Source organism: Taeniopygia guttata, chromosome 2, assembly GCF_048771995.1.
Source record: "Taeniopygia guttata chromosome 2, bTaeGut7.mat, whole genome shotgun sequence".
NCBI classification, from domain to species: domain Eukaryota; kingdom Metazoa; phylum Chordata; class Aves; order Passeriformes; family Estrildidae; genus Taeniopygia; species Taeniopygia guttata.
In genome coordinates, this window is record NC_133026.1 from 146,272,652 (window position 1) to 146,299,407 (window position 26,756).

A 26,756-nucleotide genomic window follows, 5' to 3' on the forward strand; every position below is an offset into this window, starting at 1 on the left:
TGTAATTTTCTCCTTGTGCTTCAGAGGTCAAACAGGCATAAAGGCTGTATATTTCTTTCCTGTGACATATGGCTGCATAATTCACAACTGGTGATTTCTAATGCCCTCACTTTATTAAGCAAAGCAGCATGGAGTCATTAGACAACAGGAAGCAGAGAAAACCTACTGGACAGAGAAGCTGACCTTTCATGCCAACAGTCTTAACTAGACTTTCACCATTGCTCACAAAGACTAAACACATACCTGAATCCCCAAAAAGACTAAGCAAAGTTATCAGTGGAACCCCTAAAGATACCTAGAGATGATAAATACATTTAATATGTTGTACCTGGATTTAAAAACTGGTAGACTTTGTAAGGAGGACAAAAAAACTGAAACTTGATTAGGAACTGAACAATTCCCATGTCATTTTGATCCCTTCTTTGCCTTCAGCAAGCAACTCTTCCCCTTGCTTGTTTGTACAGCCTTGGCACTAGGGGTCCATCATTCCCAATGTTTAGCTCTCAAGGCTCAGACAGCTGAACATATTTAGTCTTATAAATAGAAAAAACATTTGCGTCAGCCACTACACCATGTTAATTCCCTAAATTGCCATATTTTCATTACTGGTTATAAAACATTCCTTTACCCCCCCTCTCCCCCCATCAGAGAATGATCTCCTGTGTAAAGAAGATAAATGTGGTTAACTGTATAATTAATCCTCATGTCAGATCATAGTATCTTTCAGGGGAATACTTAAATTTGTGGAAGGTAAAGAAAGAATATCAACAAAATGTAAGCTCCCCTTTCTCAAAAAAGAAAATAAAGTTCAGATCTTCTGCCCAATTATAGTCCCACTAATTGTAATACTTCAAATATTATTCATTTCATCCACATTGGAACAGGTTTCCCAGGGAAATGGATGTCCCATCCCTGAAAGTGTCCAAGGCCAAGTTGAACTGGGCTTTGAGCAACCAGGTTTAGTGGAAGGTGTTCTTATCCATGGAAGGGGGGCTGGAGATAAACAGTGCTTAAGGTCCATTCCAAACCAAACCATGCTATGATATCCTTTTTTCCCCATTTCTCAGGAGAAGCTTGCAGAAATTATAATCCTCTACCCATTAAGTCACACTCCCACCACAGTGGATTCCCACACGAGCAAAAAGAAGATTCTTTGCTTCCATTACAGGATAAACTTCCCTTTGTTCTTTCTGCTCTCCCCAAATAATCTGCCACAATACAGGAATTTTACTGTAGCACTGAATAACCTTTGCAATAAACAAATTCCTAATGGGTGGCTTCAGTGGCCTCACTTAGCAAAACTTTGTTTGAATTATATATATATAAGCCACACATATTACTACATATACACATATATACAACATGTAGTCTTTTAAGCAATATGGTTATTTTCATTTACTGGAGAACCAGATAATCAAATAACTATCATCATATTTCACAGGACAATGAGGCAGCAATTAATTTGTTAATAATTGTGCAGTGCTTTGAAAAGGTAAAGAGCTCAAAGTGCTGGGTATTATGATTAAGAAATTGCTAAATGTTGATAAACTGAAAACCAAAATTTCATATCTGAAATTGCTACAGAGCTGTTCACCCTCCATCAGTAGATACGGTTCTTGCAGCAGCTATTGACTGCACACAGCAGTAAGCTTGAGAAGGCTTCATTCTGAAAAACTAGCAGGTGAAATGCTGATCTTATTCAAGGCAATAAACACATTGCCCTGGCATAAGAGGGTCTCTGTCTTCAGAATATACCTGCTACTAGAAAGAAAATTACCACATCCCAGTTAAAACAAGGACAGAGACTAGTTTTCATGGTGATTTTTTTTTCAGTTTAGGCAGCAATAGATGATTTTAAGTAAGCAGTTTGTTGTTTTTGTTTTTTTAATTACCTCAAGAAGCCACTTTGTCTGCACAAAATGATTGACTGCAATCATTGGCTATGTACACAGGGGGTCAGAGTGGTTTGGTTTAGAATGGACTTTAAAAAACCATCCAGTTCTGAAAGCCCTGCCATGGACAGGGATACCTTCCACTAGACCAGGCTGCTCAGAATGTCATTCAACCCAGCCTTGAGTATTTCCATGGATGGGGCATCCACAGCTTCTCTGGGCAACCTGTGCCAGGGCCTCACCACCCTCACAGTGAATAATTTCTACCTAATATCTAATCCAAAGCTCCCCTATTTCAGTTTGAAGCCATTGTCCCTTGGCCTATCACTACATGCTCTGGGAAAATGTTCCTCTCCATGGGCTTCAGCAACTTTTTATGGGAAAGGCAGGTATGGAAAAAAGGTTTCTCTGCTTCTGTGCTTGGAGATCAGCTTCAATACCTTAAAATACCCAGAATTAGAAGAAATTCTTTAAAATTTAATGTTCATTGGGGGATACTCATATTTCAAATCTGGATGAATTTTTGCTTCTAAGCAGGTGCTGAAATTTTTGCTTTGTCTCATAATCATTGATATCATTAGAGTCTCTTTGGCAATCGATTTGCCACAAAGTTCTGTCACTTCTTTCTGAATTGATCTACAGAGGACAGTAACCTACAGAAAGGAGTGACTTGAAAAGGGATTATCTTGGTTTACCACAGTCGTTAACTTTATTTGCACCACCAGCAGAGGAAGAACAGCGTTGCTGTAGTTCAGATACAGTAAAAAAAAAAAAAAAATATGAGGGAACTATTTACTGTTGTCTGCTAGATATCATGAAGAAATCAGCCTGTTCTTTACCTTGAACCAGGGAGCTCAACTGATATGGTGTCTCTCTAGAAAAGCATTAAGTAAAAATACCCTTCCACTAATGAACAAATACCAAATTAAAGCAGTATGACTTGCCTTCTATGTTCTCCTTCAGTACCATGTGCAGAATGTGGTTTCAGTAATTGTGCACAAAAGATTTATATAGTGAACCAGTTTGAAACACCTATAAAAACAAAATCTGCTTTTCCAGGCAAAACCTGATACTGAGGTCAAAGTGGGTTCACAGCAGCTCAAATCCATTTGCAGTCTAACCTCATTTTGGAGGCACAACAACCAGGGTTGAGAGACTACAGGTTAATAGCACAAACTCATGCCTAAATCCATGCAAATAAAGCTTCAGGGGATTAGACTTTTCTGCCCACATCATCTTCCAAATAATTCTGCTTTGTTTTCTGCTGTTTTCAATGCTATCTGTCAAACCTAGAGCTGGCACCACTGGATTGATTGCTCCCGAAACATGTTTCCTCACTAACAAAATTAAACAAATTTAAGCAACTGGTCAGTTTGCTTTCAAAAATATATACAGATCTATTACTTTATATGATTTTGTGGTAGTAGTCAAAAGATCTGCAGCCTCTTCCCAATCGCACAAATAAATCATTGAGCTGAAAATAGCATTTGAAGCATTATAGTTTAACAGTCACACAGTATTACAAGCATGGTGAGCACAGACACAGAGTCTGGGTAGATGGAAAGCCAAGACTCTCCAAGGTTCAGTATAACAGTAGGGAGCTTGCTGCATAAAGAGGAAACTTCCAGCTTGCATGCAGTTTAGGTAGGCAAAAAATAGAACTGGTTTGCTCAGCACAAGCCTCTGTTATGTTGGGAGAAAGCCACTAACAACTAGGAAAATGAAATGAAATTAAATTAATCAATCCTTTGTCCAAAGAGATTTGGCCACTTAAGACTGAAGAAACACTATGAAATGCAAAGGAAAAAAAAATAATCACTATTCCTCATTTTGGTCAGCTATCACAATGATAAAATGGACTACCCTGAGCAAAGCAAGACAAGGTAGTGTCTCAAAATAACATAACATAAAATGTTATGCTATATCTCTATGGTGCCTTTGGAGATATAGGGTGGAAAGGCCCAGATTCTGCAGGAAAACAGCAGCAAGGAGAAGTCATTCCTTATGTTAGAAATGTCCCCATAAAACAGAAGAAACTGGGTTATGAATGCTCCCCACAGCATTATGAAGACATCTGAAGTATAGAAAACAATCAGTCGGTTTGGGTTTTTTTTTTTTTACTCAGTCATATACTACTGGAGGTATCCTATGTTGCTTTTTCAGATTTACTCTGGAAATTTCTTGTCTTTGTGCACTACAGAGGCAGGAGAATATTTTAAAGCTACATATGTTCATGTTTGTGTTATAGTTCCAACACTGAATTATCATCATCAACTTCACTTGATAAAGATTGCTATCAGTCCTTAACCAGACTTATTAAGGCTGCTTTCTCCTGAGTGGAAAGATCACAGTAAAAAAAAAAAATTCTAGCACCTATGCCTCATCTCCCAGTTTTTGGTATAGTTTTGAGAAGCACACAATGCCGTGTAGCACTTCATGTGCTTTGAAAACTTGGAGATGTTGCAAGAGAAATATTGGCTGAAGCACAATAAAAGATGATAAACTATGTACCTGGGTATGGCTATCACAAAAAAAAAAAAAAAAAAAAAAAAAAATTCAGTGTGGGTTTGTGGATTCAAGGTGACACTTTTACAAAATACAACCATGTACTGTGTCCATCTCTTTTTCTCTGAAACCCTTACCAGCCCATCTCTAGGCATCCAAAGACCTGCAGATGAAAGAATAAACAAATCCAAGACAGTGAATAACTGATCCCTCTTCTCCATTCGACACCAATTGTAGCAATGAGACCTTCCTTGGAAAATAAACAAGCTACATAATTAGTCTGCTATCCGGAGTCTCTTATATTCCTCATTTCAAGCAACATCAATCACTTGCATCCCACGTTATTTCCACTCAAGCACAGCATCCTTCTTACTGCTATCACAGAGCATTAGTTCTGTGAGAAATGCCAAATCACATAAGCAAAGTGGAACAGAATATTGTTTACAACACTGTATGGAATCCTGTAATGTTTTATATTTTCTGCCTAAATTATATTTATTTATATATATTTATATATAGATGTTTCCACTTCACATTTGAGCCTTGGCAGGCTCAGAATGATGCTTTATTAGCTCAGTTAAGGCATCAGTTCACACTCTTACAAAATGCTCATGTAACTCCCTAGTGAACCAGTGAGATGCTGGAAAATATCTTCCAGATCACACCAGCACAAGCCAAGCAACACAGCACCCTTTATAAAAGCTGGCTATTAAAGGATATAATAGAAGAAAGGGAAGGGAAGGGAAGATGTAATCTGGAACTTTAGGGGACTGCACATCATTTATCTATCACCGTCTCCTGGCCGACTTGCTGGCTGATGACAAGAGCTACAGATGGAAAAGGTGGGAGGGAGTTCAATGGAAAGCTGTCCAGCTTTTCAGACTGTCAACAGCTCTTCTCTGTTTTTTTTCTTTTTCGTGAATTTTTTTTTTTCAATTCCCCTGGGGAGAATTGTTCATAGCTTTAATTACTCTCAATTACTAAGAAAGAACATTGAAACAGAAAACAAAGATACAGCAGTTCTTCTCTGCTCCTGAATTTTGTAAGGATAATGTCCCACTTGACTCCAACCAGCTTCACAGAGACCCTTCGAGAACAATTGCAACAGGTCAGCACAATTTAGGAACTTTATCTTCTTTCAGGGTTTGGCTGCCTGAAGCTCAGCTATGAGCCAGAGGGACTCATCTTTTAACAAGATCCACAAAGTTCCAAACTGAAGCTTCCAAACCTGTAACACTGAGCTTGACCAGTGATGTTTTGTCTAGTGATCTTTTCTCCCAGGCTGAAACTCAGCAATTCCCTCAGAACAGCCTGTACAACCTAAGAAAACTCACTAGAGCTAGATTTTAAATATGACATTGTTTTTCTTCCCTAGCCTTTCCCTTCCTATCTTCAAAAGCCATCGCTGTACAAAGAGAACTGAAGAGAGTAATAAGGTTTTACAGAGATCTGAAGCCTAAATAATATCTCACCAAGGCATAAAGTCTCCTGAGCCTTTTGTGATAAATAAATGGCATACTGTAAAACACAAATGAGCATTGCTGTGGCTGTGATTTCATTGTCCCGATGGGGAACCTGTGCCTGGCACAGGGCCAGCCATGTAATTCAATACTGAGACACAGCACACAAATGGACCCCGGAAGGAGGATCAATTTTAATGTAATCCCATCTACTAATCAAAAGAGACTGAGGGATTAACATTCACTAGGAAATGTCTGCTCAAAGTTGTCATAGCTCATTGATAAAACAAAAGATATTAAAAAGATAGCTTTGTTTTAATTAAGATACAAAATGCCAATTCCAGGCCTACTTTTAGTTGCAAATAATCAGTTATTGATGATGTATTTGGCTGAACTCTTTTAACCTCTCTAGAATATTTTTTAACTAGATCAGTCAGTGTGGATTGTTTTTTCTTACTGCAAGGAGACCACATTCTCATAGTGTCTTCATCCTCCTGGCATGAGTTGCCCAGTTTCCTGTTTTCCCAATATTCATAGTTAGCCCCATGCTAAACCTGGCTCAAGACTCTCCATCCACCCCTGTCTATCCACCTGCAAGTCTGTATCCCATTTTGTCTAGGCTATGCCATGCTGAAAGCAGCAAGTCGATCTGCACCCCTCAAAAGGCCAGATGACGTCTCAAAAGCTCAAGTAAGATGTGCCAAAAATAGTTATCTCCTGCATTATCTCATCAGAGAGAGCAGAAAACACCATGCCTGGTCTAGGCTGGGCGAGTCTTCCAAAATATGCAGCACTGACTTGCTTGTGTCAGCAATAATGTGGCCAACAGGACCAAAGCAGGGACTGTCCCCCTGTACTGGCCACACCTTCAGTGCCAGACCCCTCATGACAAGATGGACTTTGAGGTGCTGGAGCACGTCCAGAGAAGGGAACAGAGCTGGGAAGGGTCTGGAGCACAAGTCCGGTGAGGAGCAGCTGAGGGAGTTTAGTCTGGGAAGGACACGGGGGTTTTATCAGTCAGGATATTATCCTCACTCAAGCAAGTCTGCACAGTTCTGCTGCAAATCAGACACAACAAACTCTGGCCTCTGCAAGATCATGGTGGCAAATAAGAAACCTCTGCCATCATTTCACCAAATCTTTGGCATAAATCCAGGTCCAGAACTGAACCTTGCATCTGGAGCCTCTGTAACAGGCTACAGATGCAGACACATTGTAGACTCATTGAAATCATGGATTGGCTTGAGTTGAAAGGGACTGTAAAGCCCATCCAGTCTGTAAAGACCCACCTGCCATGCACAGAACACCTTCCACTAGGCCAGGTTATTCAGAATCCCATCCAACCTGGCCCTGAACACTTCCAGGGAAGGGATACCCACAGATTCTCTGGGAAACCTATTCCAGTGGCTCACCACCCTCACAGTGAATAATTTCTTCCTAAAATGCAGTCTCTCCTCTTAGTTTAGAACTCTTACTCCTAGTAAGTAACAGGTAGCCCTGTCACTATCTACCCATGTTCCATCATATTGATCTTAAACACTGAAGATTGAATGTGTTTTCTGATTTGACTCAAATCACAGCACATTCTTTTACCTAATGCTGGTGTTCAAGGAGCTGCCTACAGTCAGACCAAGAAGCTGAGACTAAATCCTACACGGCGTCTCACAGCCTGACCAATCCTCTGTTGATCTCCCACTTCCTTCATTCAGACAGAATGGTTTCAAGGTGTGATTTAACTTAAAAGCTCAGGCTTTACCTCTTTGAGGAGCACTCAGGTGCCTCTATCTTACTGCTGCCAGCTATCATTCCTAACTCACCCCGGGTCATATCCCAGGCCTGTGGAGAGCTCTTTGTTCCTACCTTGCCAACAAAGTACAGGGCCCCTTCCCCTCCCACCCACTCATTTGCAGTCAGCTGGTGCAACTGTGACTCATCCCATTCTAGTACAGACTTCAGAAACCTGTTCAAGGCATTTAACAGCTCATCTCACAGTAGCTGTAGCCTTCATAATTAATTGTGACCATTTAGAGAGGAGCAATTTTAAATAATGCCATTTCCTCTCACTTCTTTCCCTGGTTTAGAAGAGGATGGGGTCCTTCCAGAAGGCAGCTGGCAGCAGAGATAAGAACATGTTCCTGCCTGGCAAAATTGGTCCCCACCTCAGTACAGAATTAATCACAAAATCCCAGAATGGGTCAGGCTGGAAGGGACCACAGTGGGGTCACCTGGTGCCACCTCCCTGCTCCAGCAGGGCCACCCCAGAGCACAGGCTCAGGATTGTGTCCAGACAGTGCTGGAATATCTCCAGTGAGGGAGATCCCACACCTTCTCTGGACAATCTGTTCAGTGCTTGGTCACTGCACAGGAAATAAATTATTTCTGATGTCCAGGTGGAACTTCCTGAGCATCAGTTCCTGCCTTTCCTCTTGTCCCTTTGCTGGGCACACCGAGCAGAGCCTGACCCTGCTCTGAGCCCTCCCTGCAGACACTGACGGACAGGGATGAGGTCTCCTCTCAGTCATCTCTTCTAGAGGTCCCAGCTCCTTCAGCTTTTTCTTAAAAGAGATGCTCCAGTCCCTTCATTATTACTGGTCCTGCTCCAGGAGCTCCATGTCTCTCTTGTCCTGAGGATCCAGAATTGGACACTGCACTCCAAATTCCCCTCTCTAGGGCTGAGCAGAGGGACAGGATCACCTCCACCTCCCTCAACCTGCTGGCAATCAATGACCCTCCCAATGCACCCCAGGATACCTTGGCCTTCTTAGCCACAAGGGCACTGCTGGCTTCAGGGGGTCTGGATGGTTAGAATTCTACAGGAGAAGAGAGAGGGACGGGAAAAAGCTGCCTTTCTAGGGAAAAATGATGAGATTTTTGAGAAACACAGATTGCTTATAGGTTGGAAGGTAGGGAACAAAGGTGAGGAGAGGGAAGGCAGTGAATGAAAAGAACGTGGACAATCTAGCTTCTTTTTCCAGAAAATACAGCAATCTCAAGCACACCCAAGATGAAGGGGCTGCAGATTTCAGTAAAGAAATGATGTTTATTTCTGCAGCACTTCAGACCTGTTCAGCACCCAGAGCTGAACATGATTACAGAGACAGAGAAATCAATCAACAGAGGGAAGGAGCTGAGTGTCTTTGACACAAAAAAAAGCACAAAGATAGACCCAGCTCATGAACATCCTTTCCAAACTGAATTAAAGGGGAGAAGGAGATTTAATTTTTAAAGGGAAGAGCTACCCTCCAAAACCAGAGACAAGTTCTCACAGTTTTTTGTTCTTGTCTAATAGGAAGAAGGGAAAAAGAAAAAGCAAATCCCTCGGAGCAGTAGCTGGCAGTCAGCAGGGTGGTTTGCTGGAATTGACTCTGAGTTGTGACAAGAATGTGGCAAGTTCCCATGCAGGGACAGCAGAGAAGGACTGAGAAGAAGAGTGCAAGTCAGCAGGAGGCAATGGTCAGCACATGTCCATGGAATTGGAGACAGGCAGGACAAAACTGCTGAAGCACCACTGAAGTCAGGACATGTTCCAGTCAGGAATTATGCCTGGGCACAGTAACACAAAGCAGTAACGGCACAACACAATTTCAGAGAAGTGGCTGTGAAATAATTTCCCTTGTTTCTGCAGCAATCTGTTTATGGGACCTGGGGATAAGAATGGGCCCAAGCAGAAAAAGAAATCCATTATATTGAGAGGTATTTTACACAACCCTGCCTCCATTTTACATGAGACCTAGCAGGGGCCATGGAAGATGCTGGCAAAGAGGGAAAAGGGACAAACATTGAAGAGGTGTTTCTAAGCTGAAAGAAAACAATAAAGGAAAATGCCCATTGGAACTCTGCTACCTTTAGCCTTCATGTTCTAAACGTGCCACTGTGAACACTGGGGCTTTTAACAATCACCTTTTACAATCACAGCTACACAATGATGGAAAATATTAAATCCTATTATGGCACAGTGGGGTTTTTCATTGAAAGACACACTGAATTAACCTACTGTGGCAATGTAGATGGGTCTCCTTTGAGCCCTGTAGAAGAGATTGCTAATAATTGATTTATTATAGGACAATTTCACCATGAAGACAGAAGAGAAAGGAATGGTTTTGTTTTCCATTGTCACAAGTATCTTTTTTTCTGTGCATATGCTGAGCCCTGGCATTCTGCAGTACCTTTGTATCTCCTCCTCTCCATTTTTCACATATAGTTCAACATTCTTATTTCTTACACATTGAATAAATGGAACTTTAATTTTTACCAAAAAAACCCCAAAGCCTAAAAAAATCCTAAGGAACTTAATTAACAGGTTGGGTTGAATATTTCTTTTTTTTTTTTCCTAATCTTTTTTCTTGTTCCTAATGCAGCACCAAACCCAGATTTTCTGAGTGCTTTTAGGAAGTGCTTTCTGAGTGCTGAGGAAGGCAGTGTGACATTTAAAAAGCAAATGCAGAATACACATTCCATGTACTAAAGCCTAGTGTTATGTGCACTATGACCTAAGAATTTCAGTACTGATAGAAACAAGCACAAAAAAAAAATTAAAACCCTAGAAACATCTCTACACATGGATAAGGGTTTATGACCCAAGAAACAGATGCTGGAGTTCACCTTTTCACTTCAGAATACTGGAGACAAATACCACGTTGAAGTGCCAGTGATAGAGGCTTCAATGAAAAGGTGAAAATCATCCTGAAATGACAAACTAGACAAACTGCATCTATGGGACAAGCTGGCAGGAGAGAGAGTGGATGGGTGCCAAAAAAAGGTGCCATGACCTGACCTCTGAGGAATGACAGAGGGAAATCTCTTCCCTGGAGAAGAGAAACCTCAGGGGAATCTCATCACATTTTTCCAGTAACTATTCCTGGGTAACTACAAAGAGGAACAGCGTTTCTACATGAGGAACCACACGGAGAAGGAAAAGGGAAATGGTTACAATTTACACCAGGAAAGGTTTCATCCCTGTATAAGAGGAAGTTTTTACAGTGAGAATAATCATCCCCTGGAACATCCCTGCATGGTCATGGTACAGCCTCCCTCTCTGGATGTTTTTCAGACGTGACTGGGCAGGTTGCTACATGATCCACTCTTGGCTGCCCTTCCCAGAAAAGGCTGGGCTGAACGAAATTTGGACATCTCTTCCAGTCTGGGCTAGTCTATGAGAATGGAAACTTTAAAAATGTGTTTCCCAGCAGGTATGTTTTGTTATAATTTCTGTAAGATATTGTGTGATACAAAAATGAACCAGGTGGGAATCTTTACATTTTCTCAGCCTCTGTTTAAATTCTGATTTTAAATTCATCCTCTCATCCTCCAACCACAAATAGAGCACTTTTCCCTCACTTACCCATTTTCTTTTTTAAAAGTTTCCTTTGATATTTTTTTCCTGATTTTAGGGGGTTTTGTTCTGGTTTAGTTTGATTTCGTTCAGTTTTTTGCAAGCTACATGGTTTAAAAGGGGTTTTTTTTTGTTTTGTTTTTTTTTTTAATCAGCATTCAAAATAATGACTTTGACTTTCACAGAATGCTTTCCCCTGTATTTAGGAAAATAAAGGTGACAAGGGTTAATTGTTTCACTTTCTGGTATTCTAGGTACTCAGCAGTTAGTTCTGCAGAGCACAACTGCACCCAACTTGCCACATGGACTACCTTGTTGATAGCAAATCCAAGAGTGAAAACCTTCCTCATCCAATAGGAAGTTTTTCCATTAATTTCACAAAACTGAGAACATGACTACCTCACCCTTCAGCTCAGCATTTCCTTAATTCTTAGCTCAAATAACATATTCATTTTACTCAAATCCAAAGCACAGAAACCAGTATGAATTCTGGTCACCTCCTTCTGGAGCCTCCTGCTTGTGTGATGTGGACCCTTGGGAGGCAGTGACGAAATTGAATTGCAGCACTTTAGCAGAGGCCACGCTCCTGGGGAGATATTGCAATGTTTTGGAGAACACACCCATGGGACCTGTAGCAAGAAATCTTCAGGCTGTGAGTGGGTGGGTGTTTGTGTTCAGACTCCAAATGAAAGCCCTACATTTCCCACAAAACTTTTTGACAGAAATAAAAATATTTTGATGGATCAGAAACATTGCGTCTCAGTGAATCAACACTTTTCATTTAAGATTTTTTTTAAATGTAAATAACTTCTTTTTGTAAAACAATTGCATTTTGACATTTTAAAAAAGGGTTTCAAAACAAACAAGCCCTGAACTTTCCAACTGGATCCCTTAATTTCCATATTTTGCCCTAAATCAATACTTCCCACCGGTTCATGCTAATTGAAGTTAAAATATTTTTAAATGCCAAATATTTCACTGTAGGGAAAACAAAAAAGCATGATTAATTTTCTATTCACAAATAATCTTCATCCCAGTTATTATACACCAAATATTCTATTTATTTATAGCAGATTTTATTTCCTAGGGTACCCATATACATAGAAAGGTTTTCTGAAGGCTTTCTTTCCTCTCAAGTAGTCAGAATTTATTTTTAAGCCAGCAAGGGCTATGAATCATTTAAGTTAATACTTTCCATTGTACATTGCTTTGTGTTCATCAATAGAGAATTTCATCTTCTTTCAGGCAGCTTTGTTAAGGTGCCACAAGTCTCACCTAGGCATAATAATTCTGCATTTCCTACCATTTTTATTACTTTGTTGACCATTAAATCAATGATCTGAAAAAAAAAAAAAAAAGAATGTATTCAATACTGATTTGAGGCTTACAGTAGATGTGCTGAGACTTGACAAATGTTCATAAACAAAACAAGATAAATATTGTCCATAAAATTAAAAAGGAGGAGTTTGTCTTCTACCTCAGCAACTCCAGTGCTACAGACTGGAGCAGCAAAATGTTAAAATGACTAGTTCAGGTTCCTGGTGATAACCCATCCTCTTGACCTGCAGATCCTGAGCAACCTGGTCTGGTGGAAGGTGGCAGGGAGTTGGAATGAGATGAACTTGAGGTGCCTTCCAACTCAAACTGTTGTAGGATTCTGTGGTTGATCCTGCCAGAACAACCACAGAAACCAAGTGAACAGCAGTCACTGGGTAGAGCATTGCACAGTGGTGGAGAGAGAAGGAAAAAAAAACATTTAAGTTGTCTTTTTTACATATTGTCAGCAACATCTAAGAGGACACAGAGAGAAAATTTCTGGAACAAGTTTGCAGAACATATCATCCACTACATAGAGGAACAACTGGATGATCAGCAGCACCAGCAGAGTTGTGCAGCAGGACTGTCTAATCACAGGCTGGAGAAAGGCCACAAATTTCACTGATGGCTACAGCCTCTCATGTCAGCATCTGCAGCAGCAGCAGCATCTCAGCAGCCTCTGCACCACCAGCCCCGGTCAGGGAGGGCAGCCCAGGCTGGGCTGGCACTGCCCATTCCCAGCTGGAGAGTGGCTGGTGACAGACTCTGGTGTGTGGCACCCAGGGTGACAGGCCTGTGTGTGGAGTGGAGGAAGACAGACATGGGCCAGGGGCTTAATTTACTCCCTGGATTTTTTTTTTTTTTTCTCAATTCTACACACTTCAGGCTTTAGGTATTCACCTGGCATCATACTGCTGCTCTCATTGACTTCAGTGAGACTCAGAAAGACTTGCAGTGCATGAGGCAGGATAAATCTGCAACCACACACATGGGAAGCTCAGCCTCTACAGTAACAAAAGGAAAATTCCAGGAGAGTTCTCATAGAGACAGTGATGGCTAAGCCTCATAGAAGCACAGAATCATATACTGTCCTGAGTTGAAAGAGACTCACAAGGATAACAGAGCCCAACTCCTGGCCCTGTACAGGACATCCCAAGAATCCCAGCATGTGCCTGAGAGCATTGTCCAAATATTTTTTGAGCTCTGTCAGACTTGGTGCTGTGACCACTGTCCAGGGGAGCCTGTTCCAGTGCCCAAATTCCTCCCTCTGGGTGAAACCTCGTTTCCTAATATCCTAATAAACCTCCCCTGACAGCTTCATGCTGTTCTCTTGAGCCTAATTGCTTGTAATCACAGAGAAGAGATCAGTGCTTGCCCCTCATCCTCCCTTCAGGAGGAAGGTGTGGACTACAATGAAGTCTCTCTCCTCAGCCTCCTCTTCTTCAGCCTGAACAAGCCAAGTGACCTCAGCTACCCCTTGTGTGGCTTCCCCTCCAGGCCCTTCACCATCTTCATGGCCTTCCTTTGGACAATTTCCAATAGCTCTATATCCTCACATCCTCAGCCTCTCTTAATGCCACTCTAACAGCAGTTGTAGGAATTGGACCTTCAGGTACAATTCTTTCCACAAGTTTGTTGATTTACTAAGTACCAGACATACTTCATCCTTTTGGAAATCACCTGCCAACTCCTCTTCTTTCCCCACACAGAATAAGTTATTAAGGTACAAATAAGAACTGATGCTGGATAATGGAAATTTCCTTCACTAAATGTGTTTTGTTTTAGTTTTTTTCTCTTAATGTGAACCATAACTGCGGCTGATAACCTCTGCAAATACCAGAAGAGTGCCTATTTCTTTAAGAGGATCTGTATGTTCCCATAAATGCACCCACACAAAGTGCTAAATTACTCTCCCAAACAAAGGGTTCTGCATCTCTGAACCACTACAGAGGTGTGCATGAGCTGTCTCTGAACCAGCTCTCTCAGGGGCAAGGAACAGATGCTGCTCTGTTTGGGCTGGATACCCTTCCCAAGAGCTCTGCATCCCAGGGAGGTCCTGCTGCTGCTGGGCACCAGGCTAGGTTATAGTGTCTCTGTTATCCAACATGGCACATGGATCTTTGCATCTTTCAAGTCCAAATGCTGCTTCTGAACAGGCTACATTTTTACCAAATATGTCATTTATTCCCTGATTATATCTTAGAACCAAAATCCTTTTGTATGCATAATATGAAGCAATGCTACAAATGCTTCACCATTTTTCCCCTGTGCTAGTCCAGCAACCAGCCAGGAGTCCAGAGGGGCATCACACAGAGGAAGGTGGTGGCAGATCACAGGAAATGTGGTCTTGCCCTGCAAAATGCCAGAACAGACTGGAAACCTGAATGCCAAAGGCAGTAGGAATGTGTATGACTGACTGAAAACAAAAGATCACTTATGTCATAAAGACAAGTGTGAAGGGTTTTTGGAGAAGAGGTATAAGGCTCAGGGTGTCTGTCCTCTGTTCCATATTTTGACAATAAATAAGTTTACACTTGCAAAAGGACATAATCTACAGTGTAAATGGCTGTTCCTCAACTATTTGTCCAGGCTCCTGTTCAGACAGTGAAGACAAAGCTTGAGCATGATATTTCTGTCCTAAAGCATGCATTTTAAAAGAGTTAGCTGGGTAGCACCTCAGAAATATCTATTTCTCTGCCCTGTACACAAAAAGAAAGTGACAGGTGGTGGCTACTTTGAATGAAGCTGATTCTACTAAGGTGAACTAAAATAAATTGCACTCATGATCAGAATCTCAACCAAAATGCACTCCTAGGCCTGAACATTACCAGAGAAGAATTATCAATGTCATTTCAACGTGGGTATCCTTGTGTCAAAATGTGAGGGGGGATGAGCAAATTTCATTGCAGTTCAAAGTACTCCAAGATAATGCTAGTGGTCCTGAAAATTAAGGGGTCTGGGGAAGGCCACAGCATTTATCCTCTGATGATCTGGCTGTACAAACTAAAGTCTCACAGGATGAGCTACAGCAAATATCCCTCTAATTTTGTACCTGTGCAGCCATCAGAGGAAATATCCTCACCCAATGCAAGCCTGCATTCCACACTGGGAGCAAATGGAGGGGCACCACCTCCAGACAGTCTGACTCCAGAGGTGGGATGAAGGCAGAAAGGAGGACTTCTGATAAGAACATTATCCCCATCACAAATGCACCATGGTTGAAGAGCCATCTTTGATTATGAGATGAATTGGAATGGACAGTACTTACAACCAAGACTGCAGCACTCACATGGCATAGCTGGTTGCATATATAGATTTTTAAATCATGTATCTGTCTTAAGACTAAGAAATACTGTTCTTTCTAGCCAGAATAGACTACAGGGATTCTGTTGCCAACCATAACACATAAAAGAACCTACAAAATTACAGTCACACACTAAGGCATATGTCTCACATTTAACTTAATGTTTAGCTTGTCAGGAAATTCAGCTAGACCATGCCAACATTTTGTTTCATTCATGCTGTCTTGAAAATCATCTGTTGTTGAGGGAGGAAAAGGAAGGGAACATAAAAGAAAATGCAACAGAATGATCCATATATATATATATTTCTATATTTTTATATATATGTATGTATATGTATATATAAAAGGGACAAAATTCAAAATAATCTCATAAATAAGGCTCAAACCCAAATGCATCATATAAAGGACTCCATGTAACAGCATTCACCCTTACTTTACATGGGGTGAAGTTGCCATCCTCAATTTCATCTGGAAAATAAACAATGATTGTAAAATTCTAAGTTCTAACATGTTACCTTTACACATCTACAACATGAAGTGGACTCATTTATTTCTGATAAGCCTTATTCTGCTGAAAGGTTTTGTGGGTTTTGGTGCTGAGGAAGTCACCTTCACACACTACAGACCTGGTATCAGCGACTCCTGAAGAACACATCCATAAGAAAAATCAATTGGAACACAAAAAAAAGCAAAAGAGTGAAAAGGCAATCACTTTTCTCAAAATTATCCAAAATATCTGTCTTTCCCTCATATTAGGAAAAAAATATTTCCTTACTTAAAACACAGTTTACACAAGTAAATAATTCATCATCATGAATTATTTAGAGATATGTGGACTTAATATGTTTACAAGTCCCAAGCTGTTTTACAAAAGAGGAAACATTTATATAATTGCCCTTCAAACTCTTTTTAAAATGTTGCTGTGATGCCAGGGTTCTGATTATCAGTGGCACTGGTCCTGAAAGAAAAGCTTTTATAAACAGAGCATTTGGTGGGAAGATGAGAGCAGTGGGAAATGACTAAGTAAGGTGATCTTTTCTTAGCAATTGGTGATTATTGCTGCTGAACAAGATGATTCTTCCAAACTCCATCCTGTAAGCCTTGAGTTATCTCAGGTATGGTAAAAGGTCTCCAAACCAGCCATAATTAAGTCACTGACCTGAGGCATTATCTCCCAGGACAGTCATCTGCCGTGTACAGACCCAGGGCAAGCCAGACCCACTTCACCTCAAACATCAGCACTTCCCCCCGGCAATGCATATTCCACAAGTCCCCAGAGGAGGCAACTTATGCTGAGGAATAAACCTGCCCTTGACAGCCCAAGAAGGCTTTTGATAAGTTCATTTTCACCTCTGTCATGCCCTGCACACCACTCTCCTTTCAGAGTTGCTGCCAGCTTCCCCTGGATATCTCCAGGGTCAGAAGTCCTTATGGAAATGCTCTTTGCACGTGCTGCCAGACCTCCTGCTTCACTCTCAAAACTCTCTCTGAAAGCTCCTGATGACCCTGGTCCCTACAATTGAGAAAATTTTAGAGGCCACCCACTTTCTGTAATAGAAGTATAAAAAGCTGGACTAGATAAAACCCTAAGAAGGCTGGTCTGACCCCACAGGTGACCCTGATTTTAGCAGGTGATTGGAATAGATGTTTCTTCCTACTGGAATTATCCTATGAAACTATCCTGTGAACAGAAATAGCTTTTTACTGTTCATTTCATCAGAGAGTAAGTACAATAGCAGTCCCAGAAAGAAGCTAAGACTGGCTAAGAAAGACAGGCAAGGAAGCTTGTCATTCCTGGTGCTCCTTTTATTAAGGTAACCTCAACTCAGAGAAGTCCATACAGGAAACATCTATCCCAAGAGAAAAATACTCTGTGCTTTGCCTGTTCTGTCTCCAGCAGAACCCTCAAACTCCAAAGAGTCCCAGATAAGACACAAAGTAGATTGATGTCCTTGGATATCCTGGCTGTAATAAAGGGAAAAAAAACAAAAAACAAAAACAAAAAAAAAAAAAAACAAACAAAAAAAAAAAACTGTATTCCTCCTACCTGCAGTGTGGTGACCAAATTAGCTACAGCCATATCCTTGTCCATTCCTATCCCAGGTCTCAGTATTCAAACAAGTGAAGGAGTCCCACCACAGCTGGGTTTTATTACACATAATGCAGGGATTTCAAATTGGAGCATTCAGGCCTTGCTTCTTGTCTTCCCTGTCTCAGCACTTTGTGTTTGTGTCTTTTATCTGGAGACAATGTCTCATCACTTGAGCCCAACACAGTCAATTAACTCCCTCTTTTCACGGAGCACTTTTCCTCATCTCAACTGTGCTGGATTAGAGGTTGGACTTGATGAGCTTAAAGATCTTTTCCAACTTAAATTGTTCTATGATTCTGTGATTCATCTACAAGGCGTTCCTCACCTTTGATCTACCATCTGACAATGCAGCAGATATCCATGTTGCACTGCTGATTCTGGCATTAGATGTGTCCTAATTTCATCTAACTAACCTATTTCAGGGTACCCCATCCCCACCACATCTATGCCACTTTTAGCTTATTGTCATGGAGATTTTGAAGCTCACAGCAGAAAAACGTGTACACGCTAAACTGAATTTCACCCATGTAGAGCCCAAGTGGAGAGGGTGGGTAAACCCTGGGAGGTGGTAGGGAAAAAATAGATCCATCTCCTTGACCACATTGTGCTGCAATAACTCCAGGGCTTGTAGCTCAGCAGCAATCTTGACATCTGCTGTTTGTCCCCAAGCAGGAGCAGGGAGCAGTGGAACAGAGTAGCCATGGTTACATCTCAGTGGCTGCTGCTGGTCACTCCCATGGCGCTGGGTGATTCCATGATCACAAACTCCCACCCTGGGACAAACTGGCTTAGCAAGTCATCTGTGCAGCCCATTTCACCCTATATAGTGTGTTCATGACTCTGGTTAATTATTAACTTTCCACGGATATTAATTGACTTGCTCTGAGGGCGCTTGCACACCTAAGGTAGCATTAGGCAGTCACACAATCAAATCATCACAGGGCATTGCAGATCCAGCAGCTGCCAAAAACAAGGGGAAGCCATTCCCCCCATTGCCAGTGTCCACAGTGCCTTCAGCATGTGCTGCTGTATGCAAGGGGGTTATGCTGGTGTGTATTTTTAGTTCAACTAGCAGAGACTATTTCTGCACTCCGATGTCTGATGCTGAGCTAGCCCACCTTCTGTTTCTCCATCAGGGTATTATTGTTAGCTGCACTAAACCAATCAGCTCCTCAGCACAGCAAGTTTAATAAAGCACTAATGTCACCCACTGCCAACACAAGGCACCTAAAGAAAACAAAGTCTAATTTACAATGCTACAAAAAATTAGTAGAAGTCTGATGATCATTCTTCACTAGTTTTTTCACTGTTGTTTTCTCTTTTTTCCCAACAATCTTTCTTCCCTCTTCAGACAAAAGAATTGATGCAATCCAAAAGAATTGAAGCAATCCAAATGACTTGATGCAATCCAAAATCTATTCCTCCCTTCCCCACCATAAAAGAAAGAACACATCTAAGGGCTTTTCACGTAACCTTCTGGAATTATTATTCATCTCCATTTCATCCATTCATCCATATGGACATCTTTCAAAAAAGAGTAGCCTTGCTGAAATAATGTCTATCTGCCTTGTCCCTCTTCTGCCTCACAATGCCCCTGACTTTGTGCCTGGCTCCCCAAGCAAAGACAAGGAATGTTCAGGTGGTTGTGACCTCCCAGGCTAAAACAGCAGCTTGACTTTCATCCATCCATGGCAGCCAGCAAAAGCTTTTCAACTGAGAGGGTTCAGGCTTCCATGCCTTTCTCAAACAACAAGCTCTTCACAGCCTTGTGCATTATCTTTCCTTCTGAAAAGACTTTTGTGCATGGGGATGACTCCTGCTGTTCCTGAGGTCAGTGGCAAACATCCCATGGCCTCCAGTGGTGCAAAGGCTGGGTGGCTGTGGAGCAAAGCACTCCAGAACGTCACACAATAAGACTTTATTTCCTCTAACATCTACTGTGGCAAACTGCACCCTCACACAGCTCAGCCTAAACACAGCTGCAAAGGGAGAGGGAAACAGAGAGACAGCAATGAGGCACGGACAGAAAAGAGAAGTTTTCAGCTGAGATTTTAAACCAAGACAGGTAGGAAAAGAAAATAAATATCGCTGTGTGACTGCAGGGTGTAGAACAGGTTTATTATGCAGGGCAGTGTACTCTGTAAGCGCCTGTAAGAAGAGATTCTTGCAGCAGCAGACACTGCTCAGTTCTAATGAAATCCATCTGCCTTGTCCCACAGAGACCCTCATGTCCTGTGATGTGGGGTAGTTGGGCCCTAATAGTGCAGAAGAGCTGTGCAGATGTGAGCCAGTACCTGCAGCACTCAGGTGCTCAATCACACAGAGGGAGAGCACTTGCTACAGGTACTGGCAGACTGCCAGCTCAAAACCTGTAGCCCAGAGTCCTCTACAGAAACTAAAATATCAGTAAGAGCCCAATTTATTTTTTTAGAGCACACAAATCCTGAAAAGTGGCATACAAAGAGATGAGATCTCCCAAAAGCGGATATTGCCCCATTCTGCCCCATCACCTCTGAAACAAGTGTGAGACATTTTTATGCAAATAAAATCAGTGGTTTCATCCAGACACCTCAAAGCTGACACTTAACAGCTAAGGACCTATTTAGCAAGAATATGAGGTTACATCATCTATAGGCATCATCTCCCTGCAATGAGGTCAAGTCAAAGCCACTGAGCAGAACAAGAGGCTATGAGCGGAAAGGAGGAGATAATTTAACAGAGATGGAAATTTTCATACTGAAACATCTCTCTTGTCCAGGATTCAGTGGATGGAAATTCTGGTCCTTTTGCTCTGTTCTTTAAGAAATCATTTTCATACAACAGGATTGCTTTTCCTACTGCCACAATGGTTTTGGCAGTATGGGTTGACAAATTGACTAAGATACAAGCAACATTTCACTCAAACCAAATCCTCCAAATAATACTCACGTTCTTTAGGGCCATAAAAAGGTAATGGGACTGTGCTGGCCAGCATCAGAAATAAATGAAATATTGACGATGAAACCAAAATTACACATTAGAAGATGAGGCAGAACCAGATTCCTTCCCAGTCATGCAGATCTGCACAGCAATACAACAGGGAGGTTCTTTTGTCCAATTAGCTGGACCAAGAAAGAGCTTAGTCCTCCCCTGGCTCCTAAATGGTGGCATCAGAGTCCTAATAGCACAGGTAGTCCCTACCAAGCCAAGTTACAAAAAGAAAGCCCCACTTGTCATTGTGCTGTATTCTGTGAATCCTCGAAAGCCAGTGACCAGAGTCTGAAGTTTACATGCAAACAAGACAAACATCAATTTACTGTCACACCACTGCTATGCATTTTCAGTACAAGTCTGTTATTTAATATCTGCAGTTTAACTTCTAAATTCCAATAGAGTGCATTAGCTATCCATGACAACACTGCACAGCTAAGAACAAATAAAAAGGAATTATGATAACTACTAGATAAACATGTTATATATACATATACATATACATATATATATATATATATATATATATACACTAATTATATCACTACAAATCAATAATTGGGTGAGTATATATACCAGGAAAAGGTCAAAGTACTGCTTATGTTGTCTTATTCCCATGATCCTAAGGATGAGAAAACACAACAGGTAGGAAGAACATATCAGGATATTGCATCTACCTGCAGTGCCTCATGTGCAGTAAGAGAAGTAAATTTGTGAGTCCCTCTGTGACCACTGAAAATGATTTTTGAGAAACCACCACATCATCAAACATGCCTGAGTCAGAGGTGTAGGGGCTACAGAAACAAAGAATTCACACCAAGGCATGTCTGAACCTGAGAGAGAAGCAAAAATGCCATGAGATTTCTGGCAGATTTGTAGGAGGATCAGAAAGAGCTTCCCCTCCCCCCAAAAAGGTATTGTCTTTCAATATGGGACAGCACATGGATGCCAGCAGCATCTGAGTGTATAAAATTAAGAAATTCTTCCTTTTACACTTTGTTTGGATGCTCCATCTGCAGCAGTGGAACGGGGAAGAAATAAAACTGCTGAATAACATAGTCCTTAATATTGCAGGCACTAATAATAGGATTAGAGAGAGAATAAAATCATATCCTCTTGGATTTGGAACATTTGGAGGAAGCCAGCTTCTGACTCACTCTCCCAATAAGTTGAGATGAGGCATGTCACGGTGCTGACCTTCTGAAGGAGGATCAGCCCAGCAGCTACAGCTGCCCAGGTGGTTTCAGCCCGTTCCCTCCTGGAGCAGTGCTAGCAGAGGTCATGCTACATCACAGGCCCTGAGGTTCTTGCAGCATGTCAGGCACTACCAGCGTGCAGGGGAGGGAACTGGGTGCAGAGGAGACCAGAAGAAACACACACAAAGTGAGACACTGCACTATTTGTGCCCCTGGCACACTTCTGTCAGAGCTGTGCTGGGGGGAAGGACAGACACTCAGATTGTCTCACCAGCAGGAAAGAAGGTTTCAAACCATGAGCAAGGAAAGTGATGGACCCCAGGGGTTACAGAGCAGAGACCCCAAAGCTTACACCACCACCTGAGCCAGTAGACCAGGAAGGAATTAAAACCTTCCCGAGTGCTGATGGGGTGTCTGCTCAGTGGACACAAAGGTTCCCATTGCATCATCATGGGTATCATCTAGACCTAAGAGAACTTGCCAAGACCAGTCTGACTCTGCAAGAAGATGAAAACTGGCAAAAAAAGAGGTTATTTCTGTATCAAGTTGGGTATATTATTTTAAGGGAACCAAACAGACAGAGCAGTGTTCAGTTGCTAATGTAAAGATCCCATCGTCCCCGTCCTCACTGGGAACACTTTTCCATGGTTGTGTCTGTCTTATAGAACAGTGAACCTAGCCAATCACAATAGAGTGTAAAGGAAGAAAATATAATATTGCAAGAAGGAATATATCAGAGAGTGATAATTGAATAGAATAATAAACATCAGTGTACACATAGGCTCAAAATAAAATTAATAGTATTGTTAAACTAAAGGCAAGGTACAACATTCCTCTTCAAATCATCTTTTGCTTCAGCTTACTACAGGGCAGGACCTGGAAAAAAGCATCTTCCTTATTAAGAAAAAAAACAACCTAAAAAAAAAAAAAAAAAACCCAAAAAAAAAAAACCACCTAAACCCTGGCTACATCATTTCCACAATTCCTGCCTCAACCTGTTGGCAGATGTTGACTTTAGAACAGCAAACTACTGTATGTCTTCTTTTGTTCTGAGCTCTGAGAGTCACAATGGTGACTAATGAAAATTAGCAAGAAAAATTTTAAAAGATGCTTCATTATATCATGAGGTATAATTTTTTTCCCCTTAGAATGGTGCTAGTGAACAATAAGTGAGCATTGAGGGAGAAGCTCTTAACAGCCATGCACAAAACAAAAGAAAGACTGTGTTCCCATCCGTTACTAAACTCATAAAATACAATACAAAAAATCATAAGGCAAAATGAAAATATCTCTCCTCAGCTTTTGAGGTTAAGGAATAGAAGGAACTGGAGGACTGGGGAACACTGAGAATTAAATACCGGATATCTGAGGTGGGGAACATCCTTGCTGGTTCCACTGATATCAGCCTCAGTGCCCTGACTTTCCATGAACAGCCCTCCACAGAGGATTTCTATGGCCAAGCAGTGCTCATGAAAACATCAAGCTTCCCTGCCTTACCCGGTGTCATTTCTAACAGAAGTTTTCAGCCCTGTAGCAATCAAAAGTCCATGTATGAATCCTGTCTTCTCCATAATCAGCTGCCCACCTCTAGCAGCAAAGCAGGACTGTGCAGGAATAGTTGCAGAGTGTTAATGTGCAATACCCAGAGTCCTCTGACCTTCAATCATCTGCTTGTGCTGATGGGAGGGTCACAGCTCTGCGCCTCACTGAGCTGCCCCTGGATTATGCACTGTACATCTCTGCAACACATGTAGACAGGATTGTGGCTCTGTTACAGGTGTCTAAATGCCAGACAGATTTATGTTTATGCTCTTTTTACAGGCATTTTGACAGACACTTTTATTCCTTCTCTGTTGCTACAAAGAAGTCTCGAGATTTAAATATTCTCTGAATTTGAAGAAAACACCAAATCTCATGCAGAAATATACCATGCAATGTGCCCAGACTCTTAAGGACTGTAGCCCTACAGTGATTTAGTTTAATTAATGTAAGTATCCAAAATCATCCCCTTCAGTTAAACTTGGTGTCTGTGAGCATTGTCATTACCATAGAGCAAAAAGCCTCTTGAAGGGAAGACCTGTTGTGATGAGGTCAAGTTCCTCAAGAAATTATTTTTCAAATCGAAGCACTGATTCCAAATAGGTGTCTATATTTCCTTTTTCTAACCTTTACCTTATCAATTTCCCTTGGGATGGAAAATAATTCCCAGGTAATTTTTACAGCACTTCTGCATAAGAACTGGACATGAGGTCCTGCCTACCCAAATTCCTTGTTCTGTAGCTTGCAGGAGGAGAATGTTTGTAAACATAGAGAAAAGGTGGGTGCAATTCTGCCCTCTGTTCCATACCTATAAACTTAAGCTATATTCCAGCTCCTGCAGATTTTAGGAGGATCTACAGACATAGCAAAAAATGCAGGACTGGGGCCAAAAACCATTCTGATTTTCAAATCAGGTTGAACATGAGAGACAGGTGCCTCTTAACCTATGTACAAGGATACATACATACATACATACATATATATATATATATATATATATATATACACACAAGTATACGAGTAATTGTGTTGGTTCAGACACAGACTGTCCCCTTGTTTGAATTAGGAAGAATTACCAGCTACACACAAAGGATGATTTAGGGAGGACAAGGGACACCAGCAGGGTTTTAGAGAAGGAGACAGAGACAGCAGCAGCATCAGATCTCTTTCTCCTTACTACTGACAATAACAAACAAACAAAGAAATAAAAATAGTTCTGTGGAAGTGGAAAGAGCTCTCTGCAGTCATTACACAGCAAACAGTCACAGCTTAAACACTTGGCTTAAACTTACTTCTTATTGTCCCTCCCTTCGTGCTCCTCAGACATATGCACTTATGCACATCTATTTGCCTGCACAAGGACACTCCACAGCTTTGTACCTCTTCTGTTTATAAAATGACAAGGACTGTCCTCATGTGCTTTTGGATCAGAACTATTCTTCCTACCTTTTGAAATGAACCCACTGCATGCTTTCTCACAACAGATGAAGTGAACATCTTTTACTGTGTGGCCATCAAACACACATCTTTAAGATCATTTAATTTTTATTTATTTCTTAGGAGGTGTAAAGGTTTAAGAGCAGTATTTTTGCAATTCTATACATACATATATTCTCAGGTATGGCTTTGTTGATACCGTAATAATTTAGTCTGGTTTTAAAGCACTTAAGGTGAATCTGACAGTTGTGGACTACAGTGAGGTTTCTAGTCTTGTCTATTTGTATACCTCTCTGCTTTACACCTCTCTGCTGAATATGATGAGAGAGATTTATTTGTAGAGTGGATAGAGACAGAAGTCTGTTGTCGCATAATTTTTTTTTTTCTTTAAGGGTTATTAATTACCACGTCAACCTTTGCTCCGCTGCTGCTGCCCACTTTTATTTTAGAAGCGCAGCCGTTCCCCCCCACCATCCCCTTTTCCAACAATCTTTTAGAACATTCTGTATTATTCCTTATGTATCTGGGTGGAGGAGAAAGAGAGGGACAGTATGGCAGAGATGGGGAACATGAGCTGGAAAACATGCTTGCCTGGAATTGTCATCACACTGCAAGCCGGAAAACTCGCGGCCAACACTCGCACGCAAACACACGGCAGGCACACAGCACATCGATCCCGGGGAGTTTGTGAGCAGCCCCACAGCTCTTACCTGGCTTGGCTGGGATCCCTCTGCAGTGCAGCTCCCGCAGCTCCCGGTGCCCCGTTCCCCCCGGAGCAGCGGGGCCGGGGCTGGGACCGGGTGCCGGTGCGGGCAGGGGCTGGCAGCAGCTGGCTGCAGCCTCTCTGCCGGGCTCTGGCTCCTGCCAGGGCTGCTGCTGCTGCTGCTGCTGCTCCTGATGATGCCGAGGAGGAGGAGAGCCGAGTGAGGAGGAGGAGGATGCTGGCGGTGATGCTGTTGCCATGGTTACCCAACTCGGCGGCGGCACCGCTCAGAGCAACAGCTGCCCCAGCGCCCAGATCTGCTCCAGCCCATGGCTGCCAAGCAGCCCTCGGGTACAGCACAGGGACATCACCCCCGAACCCCTCTCCACAGGGAAAGAGGCAGCCAGGATGATGGAGGTCACTCCTTGGCACGGTTTTGGGGCTCTAGGAAAACAGATGGAGTGATGCATCCAAAATGTTTGCATTCTGCACTTGTCGGCAGAGAGCTCGGTGCCCTGCAAAGGTCAAACACCAGCTTCCAGGAGAGAGAAGTTTCCTTTTTCAGAGGGGTTCTTGTATTTTTATAAAAAACTGAATAAAACAGCAAAGCTGGGGAAGGGAACGACTTTCAAAGTTGCTGCTGTAATGCAATTTTAAACTTTTTAGTTTTTAAACTCAAGGCCAGCCCTTGACTTAAAAATTGTGACTTAAAAATTACTGTCTTATCATGTAAAGGTTTCTTTGCACAGAGAAATAGCCAAAGAAGTGAGTTCCTTGTGTGAGAGGGAACTGCCTCTAGCCACTAAACAGTGAGGAAAAAACCTTCCAGAAAGGAACCCACTTACTCAGCACAGGACAATAATTCTTTCATGCATGAAGCAAACAAGCTGAACTTTGCCTTTGTCTAATGATCTGAAGATAAGAAAGGAAAAAGACCTCAGGTGAATAGACTGCCACAGGATCAAAATACAGAGTATTAACTGAGAGAGACATGTGAAATCAAGGCATT

The 26,756-nt window shown here is 41.8% G+C and overlaps 1 protein-coding gene across 4 annotated transcripts in view; it reads right to left on the reverse strand.

Annotated features, from left to right (window-relative positions):
• The window catches only part of FAM135B (family with sequence similarity 135 member B), a 200,638-nt gene extending 174,564 nt beyond the window's left edge, over nt 1-26,074 (reverse strand). For 2 of the 4 annotated variants that reach the window (XR_012054296.1, XM_072925036.1), the window contains exon 1: nt 25,755-26,064. The gene's annotated coding sequence lies outside the window, so the exon portion shown is untranslated. Of the gene's footprint in view, nt 1-25,754 lie in introns of all 4 variants that reach the window. The other 2 variants (XM_030266744.4, XM_002188541.6) reach the window with 2 other exon arrangements.
• Nucleotides 26,075-26,756: the final 682 nt, after the last annotated feature.